Source organism: Indicator indicator, chromosome 31 (genome assembly GCF_027791375.1).
Source record: "Indicator indicator isolate 239-I01 chromosome 31, UM_Iind_1.1, whole genome shotgun sequence".
Taxonomy (NCBI): domain Eukaryota; kingdom Metazoa; phylum Chordata; class Aves; order Piciformes; family Indicatoridae; genus Indicator; species Indicator indicator.
In genome coordinates, this window is record NC_072040.1 from 138,304 (window position 1) to 150,098 (window position 11,795).

Below are 11,795 nucleotides of genomic sequence, written 5' to 3' on the forward strand. Positions count from 1 at the left end.
ACCAGACTTATAGATTCCTTTCCTTAAGCCAGCTGGTCTTCTGCTCCTTTCCCTGCACCATGTTTCAGTGATGCATTTCTAAACTTCTATAGAGTAAACTGAATTACTTTGCCATATTAGAAAAAGTGTAGGTCCCTAGGTTACTGCTAGCTCAAATTAGATCCATGATTCAGTTCACTATACAGGTTCACAAACTGTTACAGTGCAACTAAGGTTGCAGAGGCTGATAAATACAGAAGGTATCGAACATCGGCACCATCATCCAAGAAGACAAGTGAGAATTTCCAGAAGGCTTCATTCACATTCTTAAGAGCCCATACCATCATCACTTATTAATAGATATTTTTTTCTAAATAGTAGCTTATTAAAAAAAAAATTAAAAAGACAGAATCCTCTTAAAGAGCACACTAAGATAACACAAAACTGGGCAGTCTGGATGCAATTGAGGACAGAATAACTCAAAATCCAGACTATGTATGAGGCCCCTTCTCCTGCCCTCCCCTCTCCAGGTACACAGTCAACGCTACAAGGGTTTTTTTTTCCTCTTTTACGTGGATGTGCTGTTTGAAACGTATAAGTATTTGATCTCTGAGTCTTTCACACAATGTAAGGAAAGGAAAGTTTACACATTACACCCCCTCCTTTCACTCAGACAGAACTGAGACTTTTGAGTCACATTTTCACTTTTTGTTTAGGAATCATTCATTGGGTTTGAATTGTCTCTTCCAATCAGTAGACGACACAGGTATTTGTAATAAGGATATTTTCAATAACACTACCCAAGTCATCTGGAATTCTCTAGCAGCGTATTTGCAATGTAGCATAAGCATAATGTATTAGAAGAGAGCTGCTAGTCCAGTTACACAATATATTCTTATGTAAGAATCTCTACTTCATCTGATTTTAATAAAAATACACACTCTGGAGGATGGAAGGAAAACTGTATAAATAAAAGCACCATTTTGTCAGAACAAACTGTTTAGCTCAGGCACAACTACACTATATAAGGGTCAAATATCCACGCTTGTAACATACCAGCAGAGTTACTTGGCATCAACAAACCCAAAATACAATTGAAATAAACCACTGACATTTAGAGTTCCTGTAGTATCAGGAAAACATCACTGTTCAAGTAATACAGAGCAAGAATTGCTGCAGCCATATCTACAATATAAACAATTCACAAACAAGCGTATTTTACAGACTGTACCATAAGCGTGTTCAATCATACAAAAAAGTGGAAAATAAGTCAGTTACAAAAAAAGAACCTGAACAGTAAACAAAAATAAAATCAAGGAGTTTAGAAGCAGCTATCTCCAATGTTCAGAAACCAGATCTCAGCAAAGTGCCACTCTTAAAAGAATTTATATTTTAGCTTTTCTGAGAGTGGTCTGATTTTTGAGTCCCTGATAGAAATTAAACTTTCCATTTAATTAGTTCTTCAATACAGCTCTCTACCTCTAAAATACACATTGTTTTCAATCTGCTCAAACTGAAAACAATATACTGGACTTTAAAGCACATCTTCAAGAATAATAATGAACATTGATGTGTTGTGTTTCTGCCACAGAGACACCAGTTTGACTAATCTATCCAAATAAAAAGAACAGGCAATTGAAATACTGAACAGTATTTCACCACCATCACAACTTTCCTACTTTCCTGGAAAACCAAAAATGCTGATACAAAAATATTTCTTAGGAAGTAAGAAAAAATGAACTATTTCCTAACAACAAAATAACAGCACATTCTGAGGTTAGAGAACCATCAGATCATGTCTTAAGCAAAGCTGCTCTCAAATAATTGCACATTATTCTTCTTATGAATTGATATGCAGAATATTGCAATCTTTTCACATGTGACAGACAGCAGACCCTGCTGCCAAGTCTGTTCCCATAAGAAACCATCAACATTTTGGATGCTGCTGCTTGAGTTGGTTGGTTGAGCTCAAAACTCTACTGGAACTACAGACTGCCAACCTGAGCCACAAAGAGTACATGCACACCCGGAGATGCACAAGAGACAAGCAATAACAGCTCTGGCATCCTAGGTGGTTCCCCTGATAGGCCAACAATACCCAGTCCCATATGAATCTCTGTATCCATAAATCTGTTTGGATATTTCCATCCACGAAAGCCAACAGCTGAGATTTCTATATTATTTGTGTACAATTAACAATTTCATTATGCTCAAATCCTATTAGGAAACATATCACCAAAGTATCTGCACCTCCAACCCTGCCTACAAACAGTGATATAAAGAGCTGATACATGACAATGTCTTCCAACTTCTCTTTCAACTGAATTCAAAACTAAATTAAGAGGATCTGCAAAATGAATTAACTCATAAATAGACAAGTGACTTTCACAACAACCACAGAATGCTAATTAGCTCACAAAAGTCACTCTTAGCAATTTATTACCATTAATCATGCTGTAGGCTTTTACAGCATGGAATTCATCTAACGATCTTTCGATTTGTATGCTGAAATCATTACTCTGACAGATCAGCTACAAACTAGACATTTTGTAATTCTAGCAATTAGATTAGTAATTTATATGTTAGTGATACCGCTTGGGATCAGTGCACTATTGGTCCTACAGCATAATACAGTATTATTATGTAAGTTGGCATCTTGTAATCAGTACTATTGAGTAGCAAACACTTGATTATCAACTTTGCATCAGAATGTTAACTAGCAGTAAGGTCCTTCAAAGCAGCAGAATATTAAAATTTTCCTTTTTTTTTTTTTTTAAATCCTCTTCAGAAACTCCTTATATAATTGCCAGAAACTGTGGATCAAAACCAGAAGCACTTTCTTGAGCAATATGCAGATGCTGATGAAGACATATGACTGCATGGACACCGTCCAAATGACTGAGGTAGTTGGTGTGACAGCCAGGTATTCATGCTATAGCTTTTCACTTTGACTTGCTTCACTTTACCGTAAGATGCAAACCCAACTAGTGAAAGTCTCCAGACCCTCAAGACACTCTGAGCCAGTCTTTCACAGAAACTAACAGCTAGCTTAAAGCCAAATAAAACTTCAGAGCATGCTGATAACAACCTACCCTACAGGATAAAACAACCGTACAGAAATTCTTTCAAACAATCTTACTGCAACTGCCACTCTCTTATCAAGAGGAACAAATCCACATGTGCTACTCCTATCCCCCCATACACACTCACCCCACATTTCACCTGAAGAACTGAAATTTTAAGAAATGTACTAGTAGTTTAGAAATTTCACCTCAAGACTATGTTAGACATGTTCAGACAACATGCAGGGATCAACAATGTTTTAAACGGATGCCACATAAGACCTCAAAATAACCCTTGTCCTCTACTCCACTCCCAGTGGAGTGCATACACTGCAGCACACACTTCTAATTATAAATATGGTAACATGACATGGGGAGAGCACCAGCCCCTCAAATATCAACTCAGAGGCTACTAACCCAAATCAGCACTGAGCATAAGGCCACATTAAAGCAATGTGGCCTGAGATAGGTTTGAGGTGGTTTTAAATCCACAAGACATATAGCTACTTGTACAAAATGCACAACAATAACATACTTCCAAAGTGCAATTAGATCTATCTTGCACTAATTCATTATCCCAGAAGATCTTGTTTGTTTTTCCAGCTCCATAACTGGCACAGCTGAAGTTCCTTACCTCACTTTCTTCACTAAGCTGTTTTCTTTTCTATTCCCAACACCATAAAACCATTTTGAGTTCCAGACAGCATTTAAAATAAATACAAATATATACTCTGCACACTTTGATTTACTCTAAACTTAATGATGTTTAAACATCTAATTTCTTTCTTGTTAATATTTTCTTCTTGGCACTTAAGTTTATGTTAGAGCACTAGGTTAACAGTAAAGCCCTTTCTTCATTTGCTTCATCTTCTAAAAGCTTCCCAAGATACTAGAGATCAAACATCCTTAAAGTTCACAATGTAAGTACACCATAATAGCACACATATTCTGTATTGTTATGATTTATAGTGTCTAGTATTCCTCACAATGCTGTTCAGCTGTATGAACTTCAACTGTAAGAAGCATATTTTTCCACCCTACTTCTCCAGTACCTTCAAGGTATCTTTCACCAGGCAGTCAACCAAAGACCTTCAGAAGTCCTTCCACAAAGCCAACAGTGTGAGCTACTTCTAACACACACCCATGTGAGTGGTGGCAAGAAAAAAAACCCCAAAACCTAAATGTCCTCATTCTCTCCCACAAAGAAATCAAGATGAAAGCTTCAAATACAAACCAGAGGGAATGGCTCAAGGCCAGAACATACCCCTTAATTACTTCAAACAAAAAAAAAAAAACCCAAAACAAAACACAAATGACACAGTAAGAAAACCAATCCATGGCTGCAATTAGATTAAACAAACATTTTTGGCTCCAAGTATCTCAAGTACAGACACGATTTCTACTTTTTTTCATCTCTAAATGAAGTTAAGGAAGAAGCATGAGTGTTACAAAGATGCTTTCATTTAATTTTCGCAGCGTTGACATCAGCATTTCCACCTCTAGGTCCCTGTTACCCAAGGCTCTGAGGGGCACTGAGAAAGAAACACCAGCAGGGATCAACAACACAGCCAGGAAGTCTATCAGAGAGCAACAACGAGAAACCGCCGGGAATGCTCAGCACACGACATACGCTTCCTTGGGAGCAGAAACAAGTAAACAGCCAAGGGAAAGGCAGAACAAGGTTTGTAAACACAACGCTTCAGCACGGCGCTCGTCCGACCGCTGCCGCCGGCAACTACGGAGGCGCAGCCAGGCTGAGTCATTCCTTGGAGTAACTTCACCGCGAATCCTTCGTCCTGGCACCGGAGCGCCGGGCAGGGAGCACCCCGGGCTGCCTGGCGCTGCCTCGCCACCACCGCCCTCCGCTGCCAGCTGGCAGCTTCTGACTCTCACCCCCAAGGCTCCACAGGGTCACCCCGACATCCCGGGACCCGAGCCAGCAGCGGGATCCCGGCCCTCCCCGACACTCTCCCCCCTACCCGTCGTCTCTCAGCTCTTTGTCGCCCGCCCCACGGGTGCAGCCGTGCGTCCAGAGCCGGCACCACCGCCTCTCGCCAAGGCCGCCCTCCTGGTACGCGCCGTCCCCACCCTCCCTCTGGCTGGGAGACTCCGAGAGGAGGAGCGGGACGGCAGTAGGAGCCCTCATCTCACCCGGTGACACTCACCTGAGGGTCCCGCGGCGGCGGCGGCGCGTCCACTTCCCCGCTCCTCTCGTCCGCGCAGCCGGGCCCGGTGGCTTGGCGAGGGCGCGCACCCGCCTCAGCGGTCACAACGACCGGGCGGGGAGAGGCGGCGGGCGGGCGGCGGGGGAAGGCGGTGCGGGGCCGGCGAGGCGGGCTAGGCAGCGCCGGGACGGGGAGTCCTGGCGCAGCCGCCGCTGTTTGTTATTGTCGTCACCCGCTTCCGGCGTCAGGGCATGCCGGGAGAGGGCGGCCCGGAGGAGGAACCGGGCGGCGGAAGCTGTGTGCGGGCCCGGGGGAGGCGGAAGTCGCGCCCTGGCGATCACCCCGGGAGACCCCGGGGACTGTTGAAGCGCAGGCCAGGGTGGTCGTGACCTACAGTCTGTTACAAACCCCTAAGGGGTGGCCTTGCTCGGGGCCGCAGGCCGCCGAGGCTGTACCGCAGCGTGGGTGCCGAGGCGGGCAGCAGTCACCCTCCTCCGCCCTTTACAGACGTTACACGCAACCCTCCCCGGGCTGGAGAGCGCAGCTCACGGTGTATTCACCGCCCACGCCAGGCTGTTCCCCCTGGAAGAGGGAAGGAGGGCCCTGGAGGGGCTCTCAGAGCTTTTAGCCCAAAGCAGGCTAGAAGCTGTAAGGTAGAACTGGCTTCACGTTTCTGTCTCGAAGGGAAAAAAAGAAGAAGGGAAAAAAGCCCACAACTTAGGTGTGTCACTCTGTTTCTTTTATTATAGGCTTCTTCAGAGGCTCAGCCCACTGAGCTTTTATTTGAGGTGAGGATGTAGCGACATAGAGATAAGCAGACTGGAGAGTGAGGAAGTAACTTTTCAGTTGGAGCTGCAGGTGGAAGTTCCAGGCATCCTCCATCAAGGATCCTTGGAGCATTGTGTACAACAGGGTTACACTTTCTCTACTAGCTCCCTGTGACCTCTTCTTCTTCCATAACATACACCATAGGCAGCAGGTCATGGTATGCAAGAAATTGAAAGCACATTGATGCAGCCAGAGTATGAAACAAGCACATCAGAAGAGAAATGCCAGACAAGAGCACAAGCATCTAATTTTCATCCTTCAGGACAGAGGCGTTCAGTAAGATACCTATGCTCATTATATAAAGTATTTTGTTCTCACCTGAAGTTTCTGGCCTGTTTAAAGCTCCACTCATCTGCACAACCCTTCACCTAAGTTTATTTTTTACTTCTAGTTTATCAGATTGTAAATCTGATGTGCCAGGTTTTCTTAATAGCTACTTCTGCAACCTCAAAGAATTTACCACCTGACTATCACGTTAAAAACAATGTGGAATGGTCACAGCCTTTCCAGGCAAGTATTTGTTCTTGGAAGACATCACTGCCACGGGCTTTTGAAAATAGACACGGCTTCACTGCCCCAAATTGCCACCTTGTGGCACCTGATAAATAAGCACTCCTCAATTCTGCAGCTTGTTGGGAGATGTGTCCTAATTACCCACATTCTGAAAGGCATCTTAGATGTGCATCTGACTGCAGCAGTGAATGGAGCTGAGATAACATTAGTACTAGCATGATCAGAAGTGGGAAATGTAATACAAGTTTCTAATAAAGCAATTCAAGGCCGATTTGGGTAATATAATACTAATTATGTCAAAGTTAATTGTTTTTTTTTTGTTCTACAAATGTCAACTTCTGCTTTTTGCATCACCCAAAATAGCCTTTTCCTTCATAAATACTTTGAACTTGTTGAAGGACTACTCTTTAGCATGAAGGGAAAGACGTAAAGTGAGAAATTCACAAAGCAAGTGCTATATATGCTATAAAGAGGGAGATAAGCCAGAGGTCAAAACCAACTTTGAGGTTTAGTAAGCCTGAAGCTCCTGGTAGCCTCATTAAACTTGTCTTGAGAAGACACTACTGAGAGTGACCTCTTACAACAGTTTGAGGAGCTGAGAGATGAGCAAGAGAAGCAGCAGCAACTCTTAAAACACTGAAGCTGCAGCACTGACAGGGTTTGTAGTTTTCTGGCAAAGCAGCCCTGCCACTCAAGCTCTCAGCAGTTGCATAAAATGAGGCTCCAGGCACTCGAGCACTGTTCAGTTTTTTGCAGCACATGTGGGACAACTGTTGATTTGAGAAGCAGCTCAGGCAACACGGGGGCAGGAATTGAAGAGGGAGCAAAGTGTTTCTAGCAGAGCAGGTTCATCTGGCTTGTTCTTATAACATCTCATTATGTTGCTTCCTCTCTAATCCACAGCTACTTAATGCCAAGCGACTAATTGCAGGGTTTTTTCATGAGCCTGTCTGAACAAAGCCAAAAAATTAACATTATATCCAGCACTTCTATCAGAAAAAGAGAGTGTTTTGTGAAGATTATTTTGCTCCAGGATATATGAAAAGAAAGGATTAAATCAGGGTTGCTCCTAATTCTTCACATTTTCAAAGTGTGGTACCAAATGTACTCTTTCAACACACTGTTTGGGATTCATCTCTATATTTTCTTCTCATTCTGTAAAATAGACAAGAAGGAGTTTTGTTGAAAGAGTTTTCTACTGCAGGTTCTTAATTTTGGGTGCTAAATTTGGTATGCCAAAGATTGTGTCGCTTTTTTACATTGTACATTTATGCAGCAAAAATCAGGCTGCTCTGCATGGGAAGGTAAGCTGGGAGCCAAGGCTGGGGCACTATCATGGAATAGGGGCACAGTCCCACAAAACCAGAGTGAGGTGAGGTGACAAAAAACCCACTTCAGTCACATGTGAGTTATAATTACAAATTCCAACTGCAAAAGTTACACATGGCAAAGAATTGGAAGCATGGGTAATTAGCTACTGCAAACTGTGGGGGTTGTGGATTTCCAAAAGAGAAGAACACATTTTTTTGATAGATGATTTAGAGAAAACAAAACAAATTACTCAGACTGTTCAATTAGGAAAGAAAATTTGGAGATGGGAGTTACTCTGACTATTCCACTTTCTTCCATAAACAAATGGTGCAAGACTGAAAACTCCTATTTGATTTACAATGTGTTTTAGATAAATCATCAAGTGTGAACATAAACTTTCAAGGATCACAGTGATTTATTAGCATCATACTGTTACCTCAGCTGGGCACCTTCACTGTCAGATGTTTATCCGTTTCTCTCTGGAGATGTTTCTTCACATGTGGTTCTTTTAACACCTGTTAGTTTTCTCAGTGGCACCAAATATACTTAAGCCTCTGAGTTCTGCACTTAAGAATTTGTTCCCATAGTTCATCTGCAATACTCTTAATACATTAAGCACCCCTCTTAGACTGATAACAAGTCAGAAAAGCTATTTCAGTATCAAACAGAGAAGTAGAATTTCAATCTTCCTGTACAATTGTAATCTGCCACACCAGTAATGAACCAATGCTGCCAGTATTTTAGTTCTAAATGTACTTGAAAAACCACATCTTCCTATTTTCTTTAGCAATGGTTGCTATAAATTCTCCCTGTGTACTTCTGTTTCCCTTACAGTTGCTATCTCAACCAACATCCCTTCAATTTTTTTCTTTATTTCCATTTTTTTTTTTTTTTTTTACTTTTTAGTACTAGAAACAGCTGCATTCACTTCCCTTCTAAGACAGAATGATGTTGTAAATCCAAGTTCCTCCCTTCTCAATTGAGGCTTTGTGGCATCTTGGAAAGTAATCTTGAACAAGTATTCATGTTCAATTTAAGTTTTCCTACAACTGAACAATCACTTAAATACGTAATTTTTTAAAGCATGAAGTGTATTACTGGAACTGGAGTATAAGAAATAGATACCAGTCTCCAACAACACAACTTCCTTCATGTTAAGGAGAGACACGTCAAGAACTTCACAGAATGGTGGGGGTTTGGAGAGACCTCTGGAGATCATCTAGTCCAACCCCATTTGCTAAAGCAGGGTCACCCAGAGCACGTTGCTCAGGACTGCCAACATCCAGGCAGGTTCTGAAAGCCTCCAGAGAAGACTACTCCACAACCTCTCAGGGCAGCCTGCTCCAATACTTTGACACCCTCACAGTAAAGAAGTTTTTCCTTATGTTCAGATGTAACCTCCTGTGTTCTAATTGCTTCTTGTCCTATCACTGGGCACCACTGAAAAATGTCTGACCCCATCCTCTTGACCCTTACCCTTCAGCTGTTGACCAGCATTGAGAAGATTTCCTCTTTGTCTGCTCTTTGCCAGGTTGAACAGCCCCAGGTCTCCCAGCCTCTCCCCATCAGAGACTTGTGCCAGTCTCCTCAGCATTTTTGTAGCCTCCACTGGACTTTCAGTAATTCCCTGTTTGTCCTGAGCTGGAGTACCCAGAACTGGACCCAGTACTCCAGATGTGGCCTCACTAGGGCAGAGTAGTATCCTTTAATGTAGCCTGGCAATCCATAGCAAACCACAAGTACTGTCATTTCTTGCTTCTTTCCCAGAGCACTGACTGGTCCACAACTCCCAGTAATTTGTGTTTGAACAGTCAGTGACTCAGGAGCAGCTGATGCCATTTTCGAAAGCACACCACTCCCTCTGACCCCTTTATGGATCATTCCTAACCAGTGATTTTAACATCATGTGGCTTCCCAATGTTTCAGTAATTCTGACTACCCAGGGTTTGAATTCATAAGTGATTTTTCTTGTTTATTGCCAGAGCTGCTTGCAGGAAGGTGATAGCTAGCTTTGATTTAACATCTAGGTCATGAGATCAGTTCTTGGTCCTTGGCAGAAATATGCAAAGAACATTTAAACCTCAGATAAAATAGTCTGAATGGACAAACCCTCAGAAGTGGTTAAGGGCAGAAAGCAGCTCTTAAGGGAGACAGGCAACGTGAATAATTCTATGAAAATCCACTGCTGTGCATTTTGTTATGAGACTTCATTTGTATAATGTAGCAACTGGACCTTCACACCAAGACATTTCCACAAAACACACACGAAACTGAATGATAGAATCACAGGATGGCTTAGGTTAGAAGGGACCTTAGAGATCATCTACTCCAACCTCTCTGCCATGAGCAGGGATGCTTTTCCACTAGACTTGATTGCTCAAGACCTCATCCAACCTGGCTTTCAGCATCTCCAGGGAGGGAGCATCCACAACCTTCCTGGGCAGCAACCTCTCTGAATGCAGCAAATCCAAGTAAATGCACTAAAGACTACATGGAACAAAAGTAATACTGCATTGATAGAAAGATATTGCTGTATTGGCATTACTGAATATTTAATGGTACTGAGAAGAAAGATCCCATTTTTCACTGTGTAGCCACTTTGGTTTCTTAGATTAAAGCACTTTAGTCATGTTCACACATAGTCATAGTTTTAAATGTTAAGTCTAATTCCTGCTAATAAAATTAATTATACAAGCAGATATTTTGGTGAAAAAGTTGTACCAGGAATTGATTTGGCCTGAATTGCTAGAAACCTGATTTATTTTTCTTCAGGTTATGGCACAGAATATACTATCCTCGTTTGCACAGCAACATTCTAAATATCTAATGGTCTTTCTGTTCACAGGTAACATGCTCTGAGCCTTTCATCATTTCCATCAGTCTTCTGCTTAGGCAACCATAAAGACAGAATTTAGTAACCAAAGGGTACAGGTACACCCAGGAGGCTTCAGCTCCTCCCTTAGCCCAAGCAGTAGTGAACTTTGCCTCTCACTGCAACCCCTGGAACACTAGGGCTAGGCAGATAAAAATGGCAGCCTTGTTCCAGGAACAGGGATTCTGGGGGGCTACAGCTGAAACCCTAGGCCACAAACCAGCAATCAGCCTGGAAATGGACCTCACCAGGCACTGCAGTAAGGCAGGCTCAGATGCTTCTAGACTATGTCCCCTCCTATAGTTAGATTTTACTGTACAGTGTCCTTTTTTAAAGGCTGGGGAAGTATGATTATATTTCATCTAAGCAGTTAATTTAGATTTTGTTTTGGTTTACATTTAGTTAATAAGGACTAATTGCCTTTTTAAATAAACATATAAATTCCCTTCTCCTCTGCAAGCTTTCCATCAACACACAGTAGAAATTCAAGAGGTAGAAATTCTTAATGTATTTTACTAGAGTATTTAAATTATTTAAGTAAGAGCCTTAAACCAACTACATAAAAACCACTTCATGCTTACATGAAGATGAATTGTTAAATGGAAATATCATCCAATAACATATAGAATTAACTTTTTCTCCTTTGTTTTAGTAATTACAGCAGTCAGCCCTTTTTGTTTCATTTTTATTCCTGAATGGAGCAGAAACAAAACCAGAGCTCCCAGAGTCTCAATTCAGAGAATTAGTCATTGATCTCAATTAACAGAAGAAACTGAAATAATGAACTAAATAAACTGAAATGATGATTCTTTGCAGCTCCAGAGGAGACTAGACCTATCAAAGGTTCCTAAGTATCCAGTTACATTATTTTAAAAGATACTGTAGGAGTAGACTAATTTAAACATGGTTTAACATCATTTTCCAAAAGGAAAAAATAAGAAGCATTCTGACTATACTGAGTGCGCTTGCATTCATTACTCATTCTTAGAAGCTTTTTTATATTCATTGATGAGATCAGGCGTGGGTGCTGGTAGAATCCTCTTTCAGGACTTTGCAGCTTTGGAA